The sequence below is a fragment of the Saccostrea cucullata genome, unplaced genomic scaffold (assembly GCF_032062105.1).
Source record: "Saccostrea cucullata isolate Sc308-1 unplaced genomic scaffold, CSIRO_AGI_Scuc_v1 ctg16884, whole genome shotgun sequence".
NCBI lineage: Eukaryota > Metazoa > Mollusca > Bivalvia > Ostreida > Ostreidae > Saccostrea > Saccostrea cuccullata.
The window spans coordinates 19,147-30,975 of record NW_026928536.1 but is presented as its reverse complement, the minus strand read 5'-3'; the positions used below and the strand labels follow the sequence as shown (position 1 = coordinate 30,975).

General features: G+C 35.2%; 1 pseudogene; it reads left to right on the top strand.

Annotated features, from left to right (window-relative positions):
- The first annotated feature begins 799 nt into the window (after positions 1-799).
- LOC134277869 (mitotic checkpoint serine/threonine-protein kinase BUB1-like) overlaps positions 800-11,829 on the top strand; it is a 30,170-nt pseudogene continuing 19,140 nt past the window's right edge.

Genomic DNA, 11,829 nt, shown 5'->3' with positions numbered 1-11,829 from the left:
CAAACAGACTCACGTAATTACGCGAAAATAAAGTTCACGCGAATAAAACATGATTTACAGTAGGAAAATTCTTTAAAAATCTTTTCAAGAATAACAAAGCCATGATTGATCATATTTATATGGAAGCATCCTCAGGTAGTGTAGATTCAAGTTTGTTCAATTCATACCCTCTCCCCTTTAAGAAATGGTTGGGACTACTTTTGGGTTTAAACTTTTCAATAATAAACTAATTTCTTCTTTTTTCCTAGCCAAAGTGCTCAGCTGAGCGATGTGGCCCATGGACCTCTTGTTGAATGATATTGTCATGGTTACTCAGTCAAAAGTTTTTCTTTAAATTCCTTCAAAAGGTTACAAGAATTATGGGCAAATTTTGGTACATTTGTGAAGTAAAATACATAATCCTTTATGTTTCAATTTAATTTTTTTTTTTTAGCTTTAAAAATTGTTGGTTATTTCAACGTTTTGTGTTGCAGTGGTTAAGTTTAAAAATTGTAAAACCAGTCATTGATTAAAGCTGAACATGATTCGTAAAGGGAATGTGTCCGCCATTTTAGCTCTGATTCTCGCCATATCTGCAGACCCCTATATTAAGGGCAGGACTTATTCACTATTCAGTGTATTCAGTCAATACTGGTGTAGACGGACGTATGCTATACAGCACTCAGTAGTAAGATTATTATCTTGGAGATTATTATCAGTAATCTGATGATTGTTTTCACAACTTGTACTTTAAAGTATTTTGAATATGAATACCACAGGTAATTTTATACATGTACTAAAACATTTAATTTAAAAGATTTGATTTGAATTCTTTTGTAGGGTGTTGTGCAGCCCTTACCAGCTTGCTCTGATGAGAAGGAACAAGTGGGTAAGATCTGAAATGGAGAGTTCTGTATTGAGGACAGTCTGTTTTAGCTCACCTAAGCCGAAGGTTCAAGTGAGCTCTTCTGATCACATCCGTCGTCGTCCATCAAGCTGTTCCTCTGTCTGTAAGCTTTTCACATTTTCAACTTCTTCTCAAGAACGACTGGGCCAGTTTTAATCAAACTTGGTACAAAACATCCTTGGGAAAAGGGGATTTTAAATTTTAAAAATAAAGAGCCAAGTTCCTTCACAAGGGGAGATAATAAAAAGCAAGACAAACAATAGGGTGGGGTCATTAAAAAATCTTCTCAAGAACCACTGGGCCAGAAAAGCTGAACTTATGTGGAAGCATGCTGGGGTAGTGTAGATTCTAAATTGTTTAAATCATGACCCCCAGGGGTAGGGTTGGGCCACGATAGGGAATCAAAGTTTTACATAGAAATATATAGGAAAAACTTTAAAAATCTTCTTCTCAAAGAACCCACTGGTACAGAAAAGCTGAAACTTATGTGGAAGCATCCTGGGTAGTGTATATTATTCAGATCATGACCCTCGGGGGTAGGGCAGGCCACAACAAGGGATCAAAGTTTTGCATAGAAATATATTGGAAAAAAATTTAAAAATCTTCTTCTCAAAAACCTCTGGGCCAGAAGAGCTGAAACTTATGTTGAAGCATCCTGGGGTAGTGTAGATTCAAAATTGTTAAAATTGTGACCCCTGGGGGTAGGCGGGGCCACAATAGGGAATCCAAGTTTTACATAGAAATATTTACACTCATTGTAATTTTCTTTATGAAATCCACACGGTCAAATCTCTATAACACATGCGAAACCTTGTCACCGCGTGTTTTTATACACAGTAGGAATTATATGCATTTTCAATGCTCTAGGAACACCAAAATGTACATTGTTTCGACACAATTTAATAAAAAAAAATAACTTAATGTAAAACCACAACAAATGTGCATTTAAAATTAATTTGTCACTTTTTAGTGTAGATACTAAATTGAAAGTTACTCAGGTGAGCGATGTGGCCCATGGGCCTCTTTTTTTTTTTGTCTGTCAATTTTTTTTGACAAAACTTTAATAGAAGTTAACCAAAACCATTAGATATGTTTTAGATTGCTCAGGAATGACTGTTAATTGTGGCTGGTCCTTTTGTTTTAGATTGCTCAGGAATGACTGTGTTAATTGTGGCTGGTCCATTTGTTTTAGATTGCTCCGGAATGACTGTCTTGATTGCTGCTGGACCCTTTTCCACTTCAGACAACTTGGCATTTGAGCCCCTGGCAGATCTAGTAAAAGTCATGAGACGTGATAAACCAGATATTACCATACTGGTAATGTACAAACGACAATCCAAGCTTGTGGATAGCCACTCGCCCACGTGTAAATGCCCGTAAAATTTGCTGTGGGCTATAAGATACAGTTAGATTTGTCTAATCCGGACTCTGTGTACTCTGGATTTTTGCCCATTCTGGCTATAAATTTTAGTCCCATGCACTTTTTTTTAACAAATTCATTATAAAAAATTCTGTTTAATCTGGATACTGTTTATCTGTATTCTGAATGGCCATACTGGTCCCAAATGCTCATAATTAACGGTAATTATTTCTTCCAATCCATCCATGGATAATAACCTGAGTTACTTCCAAGCAGTTAACACCTTTCACGGTAGATGTGCTAATTACATTTGTGTCATGAGACAACTGAAACACAGCAGTGACACATTTGTGTTTTTAAGTGACAGTATCCTCGGATCCTCCCAAATTTACTCGATCACAAGGTCATTGTAGCTTTCAGATTCAGCATGAGACTTCCTGGTGGATGTGGTGCTAGGTGCATCTTACTGTTGTTTCAATAGAATAAGTATATCTACTGCAAAAGACAAAACTTGTCAACTTTGATTTAGAGGGATGTTAACTTTTAAATTCAAGTAATTAAGAAAAATACAAGTCCTTTGGAGGAGAATTTTAATCTACAGTTAAACCTAGTTATCTCAAATTCAATTGGAACAAGAAAATAATTGAGGTATCCAAAGATATGAGATATCCAGTGTAGATTATTTAAAGAATGAGGGGTTTGGATTTCCAAATCACTTCAACATATCCATGGTATTCAAGATATCAGTGTTCGAGATATCAATGTTTTACTGTAGTACAATCATCATTATTTAAATTATTTGATAGACTTGAAGTGTTTGTTATTATCTAGTTGATATATATTTCAGTCATTTCTTTTTCAGATGGGTCCTTTTGTTGATGTTAAAAATGAGCTGATAGAGGTAGATATTTTATCAAAACAATTCACATATTTTTATGGAACATCCTCAGAAAATGTAAAATCAAATTTGTTTGAATTATGACCCTCGGGGATAGGTAAGGTTTTTATCAATTAGGAATTCTGTAATTGATTGCTATCCCTAATGTTTAGTAAACATTAAACTGCTCTTCAAAGACTACATGCGGTAATGGCCAATATTTGCCCCCAAAATGAAACTTTGACAAAGAAATATATAACTATGTTAAAAAAAAACGGCAAGATATCTGCAGACTTAAAATCACTGAACATTTTCAAAAACCATGACCTTACATGTTATATATGACTTCAGAAAATGATGCAACTCGATATTTCCATGATTTATTCAGGAAAAGGTTAATATTATGTGGATATTTTGAGTAAAAGTCACTGAGGGCAGGTCTGTTCCAGCTCAATATTTTGATATAATGTGTAGAATGATAATATTAATGAAATATGTAAATATTGTTCTGGAACAGACCTGCACTCTATAAATTTTATATTGAAAATTAAACTAGTTTAATCCAGTTTTTCCTCTTTCTGAAAAATAAAGTCTGAATATTTTGTGATGTCATAGAAACAAAAATTGGCAATAACCAACTTTGAAACTATAAAATTTTTTAGTAATTTTGATTTCTCATTCAATGTATACAACTCAGCACATTTAAAGAAATTTTCAAAAAACTTTTGTGGGAGCTAGGCAAAAAAAATGCATTAGTGCATACAGCTCTTTAAGACCTAATAAACATTAAAATCTGTCTGCTTCAGAATGGGACCTGCACCAATTCTTTTGAGGAGATCTTCAAGGCAAAATTGGATGAAATTAGCAGTGAAGCATTAATGTACGTTTCAAACATTTAAAAAAAAAAAAAAAAAGAAAAGAAAACAGTATATAAAAAAATACCTTTCATCTTCTCAAAGTACTTTAATTAATTAATTTTTTTTTCATGATCAAAGAGACATTGTTTGTGTACATGATTTACTGTTTGACATTGCAGTGTTGGATGCCAGGTGATTGTCCTGCCCTCCTATCGTGATGCTCACCATGACTATGTCTATCCTCAGCCCCCCTTCTTTCACCAGTTAGACTTTAAAAGAATTTTTTATACATTGTTTGTATATTAAACAACAATTTATTTGTAACATTAAAAATACAGAAAGTAACTGTTAGGCCTAGCTGCACTGGTCAGAGACATTGGTAAGGTATCCAGCTCACTGTCCATCTGTAACCAGTTTTTGCAAGGGAAGTGGGGTATACTAATTTTATAACCCTGCTCCAAAGGAGAGGGGTAATACTTTTTTACCCTTATGTATCTGTCTGTCTCTCTTTCCATCTGTTACAAATTTTGATCACAATTTTCTCAGCAACTACTCATCACAGATGCTTGAAATGAGCTGAAAGCTTAGGTGAGCTTTTCTGATGACCATTTGTCTGTCAGTCTGTAAACTTTTCACATTTTGAACTTCTCAAGAACCACTGGGCCACTGGAAATCTCTGTGGAAGCTTCATGGGGTAGTGTAGATTTGAAATTGTTAAAAATCTCTTGATAGGGAGGGCAACAATAGGGAATTCTAGTTTTAAATTGAAATATTTAGAAAAGAAATCTTTAAAAATCTTCTCAAGAATCATGGGTCAGAAAAGCTGAAACTTGCGTGGAAGCATTCTGGAGAGTGTAAATTCTAATTTGTTAAAATTATGACTCCGGGGGCAGGATGGGGCACAATAGGTAATACACTGGGGAAAGTTTGGTGCAGAACAGCAGTGCCAGTATTCAGGTGAGGGTATTGGCCCATGGGCCTCTTGTATTACTGAACTAAGAGTATTCATGTCAGAGTGGAGACATTACTAGTGAGCATTGGCCCATTTCTTGGAATGATTATGAAGGATGCCTTTTCCAAAATTTTTAATTTTATAGCCCATTGGGCAGGAGTGTTTGGTGTTAGGTTTGGGTTCTATTGACTATTATATAGTGAAAGTGCATTGTTTGTTGGAACATTCTGTCCTCTAAATTGGGATTAACAAATATATACAGAGTAAGGATTAATGTTTGATGAACAATGATGGTCTTCCAAAAGCCCCTTAATACAGATATATATGCCCCAAATATGACACATTGATAGAAAGGTGAATTTTTTCCAAACTTATAGCAAATAATCAATTTATTTCCAAGCTGTAAAAGAACAGATTTTAATTCATCCTCAAAGCAAGTTAAATGAGGGGAAAAACCAGATTATTGTCCTCAAGACTAATTTTAAAAGTGATTATTTTGTATAATAAAAAGTTGTTATGAATTAAGTGTTCATTTCCTTCTTTAGAATCTGCACTTTATGCCAGATCCTTGTGTCATGAACATTAATAATGTGATATTTGGAATTACTTCATCTGACATCATGTTTCAACTTGGAGCAGAAGAAATATCTTTGTAAGTACACTTATATTTTGGGAAAAATTAATTCCATGCATCTCACAATTGCACATTGTTTTCTATTCGAATGCCTAATATGAAGGATTGTTATAAAATGTCAGACATAGATTTAAATTATGGTGTTCATGTTTTCTATTTGTCCTGCCATACGTCTTGACATAACGGCAGCCGACTTTTTCTGTCCATCTGTTTGCTTTTTAACTCACCTGAGTTGAAAGCGCACGTAAATTTTCATGCATATTAGGCCTTCTTAGCTCCTGACCTATTGACCTTTTCACATTTTTAACTTCTCTGCTGGGCTAATTTTAAACAAACTTGGTACAAAACATCCCTGGGTAAAGGGGAGTTTAAATTTTAGAAATGAAGGACCAAGCCCCCTTCCATGTAAATTTATGGGCAAGTTCAGTAAATTACAGGTGGGGTCAATAAAAAATCTATCAAATAACCAAAGCCAGAAAAGCTAATTATAAAATGAATTCTGTCATTTTGTTTATTACACAAAAAATGTTGAAATCATGACCCATAGGTTTGTAGGGCAGGGCCACAGAAAAGGGAGATCCACAGGTTTGTCACATATATAGGAAAAAAGTTCTAAGGCATCTTCTCTGATCAACTGGGCAAGAAAAGCTGAAATTTATCTGAAACTGTCCTTGGGTAGTGCACATTCTAAATTGTTCAAATCATTACTACTGGGGTCATGGTGGGGCTTCAAAAGGGAATCCAAGTTGAAACTTTGGGTATGTTCTCAATGCACACCTCCAGTAGCGTTAAAATTGTAGTATTTGGTAAATGCATTTGTTACTTTTCACAAGTAAAAAGGTGAAGTAATTTTTTTTTATTAGGGCCCTGCACTATGGGTGCCCTGTAGTAATCAGTCTGTCCCTCCATCATTCCTTCTGTCCATCCAACATCTCTTGCCCAGAGCATATCTTCTCTCTCTTTTGCCCAATCTGGCTCATACTTCACCCACAGAGTGCCTTTGCAGGGTTGCAAATAAAATTTAAAACCCCAGGGGTCATGTGGGCACTGAACAAATTTTAAATTTTAGAACCCAATTTATGTTTAGTACTGAATAAATTTTGTTTAACTTCAACAAGTTCAACATTTTCAAAATGTTTGAAATCATGTACTCAACGTTAAGTGTATATAATTTTAAATTTTTCTACTGGACACAAATTTCAATCTATTTGAAGGGGCAAATTATTTATTGTTTTAACTTTATCAAAACACATTTTTATTTTATACTTTCAATTATTTTTCTTGTATAGAATCTTCAAAGTTCAAAAAAATTCATCACAAAAAATGATAATTTATTTGTTTTGATAAAATATAAAGCTGCTTAAGAATTTTACATTTATTTTAGCAAAACCTGTATTTTCACCATACATTCAAGTTGTAGCATTTATTTCTGATTGTAGAGATGATTGAAAATTTTTAATATACAGAAAACTGTAACAATTAAATGTTTATATATACATTTTGGCCCATGGGCTACTAATCTAATAGAGTCCTTATTTCATTCTATATTCATCTTGTATTGCATTGAATTTTTTATTTTAAATTCTTTTATGTTTTAATAGAAAAATACTTTTGGATATCTTTCTTTTATCTATGATAACCAAAAGATTTGTGAAATTTCAACTCTCTACATAAAAAATGTTGGCCCAGGACATACTGCCAACATTTGCCGATACTAACTTTGAAATTTGGTCAATGTCATTTGCCAACATTGGCCCGATGTAACCGATGACATTGGCCCAACGTTGGCCAAAGTTAGCATGCTATCTGGGTACAGTGTTCACCCAACAGCTCCTGGCCTCTGCAAAAGTTTGATTTACACATTTGTACATGATATATCGTTTAAAAACTAAACGTTAATTCAGCTGAAAACAAACATATTATAAATACTTACAAAGTGGATCTAGATATGCAAGGTATCAGTCTCATTACGCTCGCTCATGTATAGATTAAAAATGGCGCGGATATTACAAGTAGCCCGGAAAACTGTTGTCTACCCATGATGCTCAGTCAGATTCATGGTATATTGGGCCATTGTAGGACCCTGATGCCAATCCCCAAACAAATATTTTCTCTCATGATAATAGTTTTATGATATAATGCCAACAGTTAGACCAATATTAGCCCATATACATAACCAGCTATCAATATTCCATGTTGGGCTATCGTTAGCCCAATCAAGGTAACCCAACATAGATAATAGAACCATAGTGTAAGATTGGGCCAACGATGCTCTGCTATCTGGGTTATTACAAATAAATAAGCATAAACACAATTCAAAAAATAGAATAAAACACTCTTTGGTGCTGTGATCACTTATGTGCAAAGTTAAAATGTTGAAAATATCATCTCAAAAGCAGTTATCCAATGATAAGCATGGACATAGAAAGTCCTCTTGATTATTTTAGAATGTGCCAACGCTGTCCCAACGTAAAGCTCAGCAGTTAATTATAAAATTGACACCATCAATTAGTTGGCAGTATAATATTTGGGCCAACGCTTCCCAATATAAATATTCCATCTTTGAAACACCTAAACAAAATAACACTTGTGCCAACGTTAGGCCAACATACTACTACCAACTTGATAGGACACGTTCTTTAAGGGTGTATTACAAACATTGGGCCAACATAATAGTACCAACTTGATAAGACATTTTCTTTAAGGGTGTATTAGAAACATCGGGCCAACGTTGGTCCAACATACTACTTCAACTTGATAAGGCACTTTCTTTAAGGGTGTATTACAAACATTGTGCCAACGTTGGGCCAACATACTACTACCAACTTGATTGGACACGTTCTTTAAGGGTGTATTACAAACATTGGGCCAACATAATAGTACCAACTTGATAAGACATTTTCTTTAAGGGTGTATTAGAAACATCGGGCCAACGTTGGTCCAACATACTACTTCAACTTGATAAGGCACTTTCTTTAAGGGTGTATTACAAACATTGGGCCAACGTTGGGCCAACATACAACTACCAACTTGATAGGACACGTTCTTTAAGGTTGTGTTACAAACAATAGGCCAACATTGGGCCAACATAATAGTACCAACTTAATAAAACATTTTATTTAAGGGTGTATTAGAAACATCGGGCCAACGTTGGGCCAACATAATACTACCAACTTGATATGACACATTCTTTAAGGGTGTATTACAAACATCGGGCCAACGTTGGGCCAACATACTACTACCAACTTGTAAAAAAAACTTTCTTTAAATGTGTATTATAAACATTGGTCCAACGTTGGGCCAACCCACAGGAACCACTGACCAGGATCCTTCCTTCCTTGGAAAGTGAAATGAATGGAAGTTGCTTACGTTGGACCAACGTTGGGCCAACATAGGAATTCCGTCATGGTCGAGATGGTTGACTTGGTATCATTGGTCCAACGTTGGCCCAACGTTGTTCCCCCAACGCCAACCATACAACCTTTAGCAAATGTTTGCCCAACATAGTCATGCTATCTGGGATTAATGAAAACTTTTCTTTAAAAAATATATAATATTACCGCCATTACGCTAAACCCATCACTCAAGATATTCGACATGTTCGATCAGTAATTATTGATAGCAAAATGTAAGAGAATGCCCAAATAAATATTTATTAATTATAATGAAAAAAATAAGTTTCTTTGTAAAAAAAAAAAAAATCAACATGCGTATAACTATAGCGTAAACAGAAGAGATCATCAGAGTAGGAACCATTGACATTATATAATTTTGGCCATAATGTCACAGACTGTTAGAATAAATATGTATCTAAAATATTGGTTTATTTACCTGGATGTATTTTCACTATATAATCACCCCCACCCTAAGGAGCAGAGAAGAAGTTTTTCACTGCTCATTCACTAACCTGATAATTTTCTTAATTTCTTTCCCATTAATTTAAATCTTCCAAGTTTCGCCTCGAGTTTCAGTTGTCTGTTTTCCGCCATATTAAATTAAATGCAATCGGCAATCCTCGGCTGACTCCGCTACGCTCCATTCAAACAAGTGTGCGAGGTACAAGCCACCCGAGGAGCTCCGAGCTCTAAAGAGTCGGGATCGGGATACAGTTGATTTAATCAAGTCGTGCTTCGTCGAGTTGTGTATGATCGATGACAAAATCGTTCAAATTTGATTTTTTTTTTTTTTTACTTTAAGATTTCTAACCGGCATTTTTATCTATTGAAGCGGTCAATTTGGCCGGCGGCCGGTTCTTAGGGAAAACACTGAAAACCACTAAAATTATTGCAATCTTTAAAAATCTTCTTTACTCCTGGACATCAAGCAGGCAAACTGTTGGCATGAATGTAATGAGCATTGAGTCCTTTACCAAAATTGTGAAATTCATGGCCCCAGGGTCAGGGATTCTAGTGCTAGGGTGGGGCTATATAGAGTACATGTATATAGTGAAAGTGCATTATTTATTTGAAAATCATCTTTTCTGCTCCTGGATATTAAATAAACTAACTAAGTACATATAGTTATGATGAACAAGAGTGGTTCTTGCAGATTTGTGAATTTTATGGCCCCAGGGTCAGGGGTTCTGGTGTTAGGGCGGGGCTCAATAGATTATATAGTGAAAATGCATTAATTCTTTGAAAATCTTCTTCTCTGCTTCTGGGTATTAAATAAACTAATAAGTACATAGTTATGATGAGCAAGAGTGCCTCTTCTAAAATTGTGAATTTTATGGCCCCAGGGTCAGGAGTTCTGGTGTTAGGGCAGGGCTCTATTGATTATATAGTGAAAATGCATTATTCTTTGAAAATCTTCTTCTCTGCTTCTGGGTATTAAATAAACTACTAACTAAGTACATAGTTATGATGAGCAAGAGTGCTTCTTGCAGATTTGTGAATTTTATGGCCCCAGGTTCAGGGGTTCTGGTTTTAGGGAGGGGCTGTATGGATTATATAGTGAAAATGCATTAATTCTTTGAAAATCTTCTTCTCTGCTTCTGGGTATTAAATAAACTAACTAAGTACATAGTTTTGATGAGCAAGACTGCCTCCTATAAAATTGTGAATTTTATGGCCCCATGGTCAGGGGTTCTGGTGTTAGGGCGGGGCTCTATTGATTATATAGTGAAAATGCATTTATTCTTTGAAAATCTTCTTCTCTGCTTCTGAGTATTAAATAAACTAACTATGCACATCGTTATGATGAGCAAGAGTGCCTCCTCTAAAATTGTGAATTTTAGGCCATGCTACTTGGTTCTCAGGCCTTTTTTCAAGAAATATGATGAGGGAGGGAGGCATATTTTTTTCTTTTTTATTGCCCCCAAAACATGATGAGGCAGCTTTTTACATTGTACAAAACCTCAAAAAATGATGAGGGAGGTGATTTGGTGTTTATATTTTATTGATTTAGCAATAAAAAGGGTCAATGAGGCACCCTTGGAAGAGATGAGGGAGGGCTTGAGAACCAAGAAATTAATTTTTTTTTTGCCTTATGGCCCCAGGGTCAGGAGTTCTGGTGTTAGGGCAGGGCTTGATTGATTATATATTGAAAATGCATTATTCTTTGAAAATTTTCTTCTCTGCTTCTGGGTATTAAATAAACTATTAACTAAGTACATAGTTATATGCCCTGTTCACACGGAGAGTTTAATTCGAATTAAACGTAAGTTTACTGCGAATTAGCTTTGCTTAGCGTTCACATGGAGAATTTAGTGCGAGTTAGTTTAATTCGATTTAGTTTACTGCGCATTAAATTACTCCACATTAGCTCCGTGTGAACGCTAAGCGAAGCTAATTCAAATTAAATTCTGACGCATGCGTAATGGCAAAATTTAGTCAAATGCCACTTGTCGGTGGTCAGCCATAGGTACTTGTGCTATTTTTGAGTGAAAAACTAAGGAAAATTTTGTTAATCATCAAAATGTGCATACAGACACTTTGCCATTATGTCAAATGGATCTGCTTCTGCATAAGGTGACGTGATCTGCAAATGACGTCATAATAGCCGTGCTGACGCCGTGCTGCAGAAGTAAAATTTTAATTCGCATTAGTTTACTTCGAATTAGCTGTCGTGTGAATGCAATTTAATTCGCATTATTTTAATTCGCATTAGTTTACTTCGCATTAATTTACTGTGAATTAAACTCTCCGTGTGAACAGGGCAATAATGAGCAAGAGTGCCTCTTCCAAAATTGTGAATTTTATGGCCCCAGGGTTAGGGGTTCTGGTGTTAGGGCGGGGCTCTATTGATTATATAGTAAAAATACA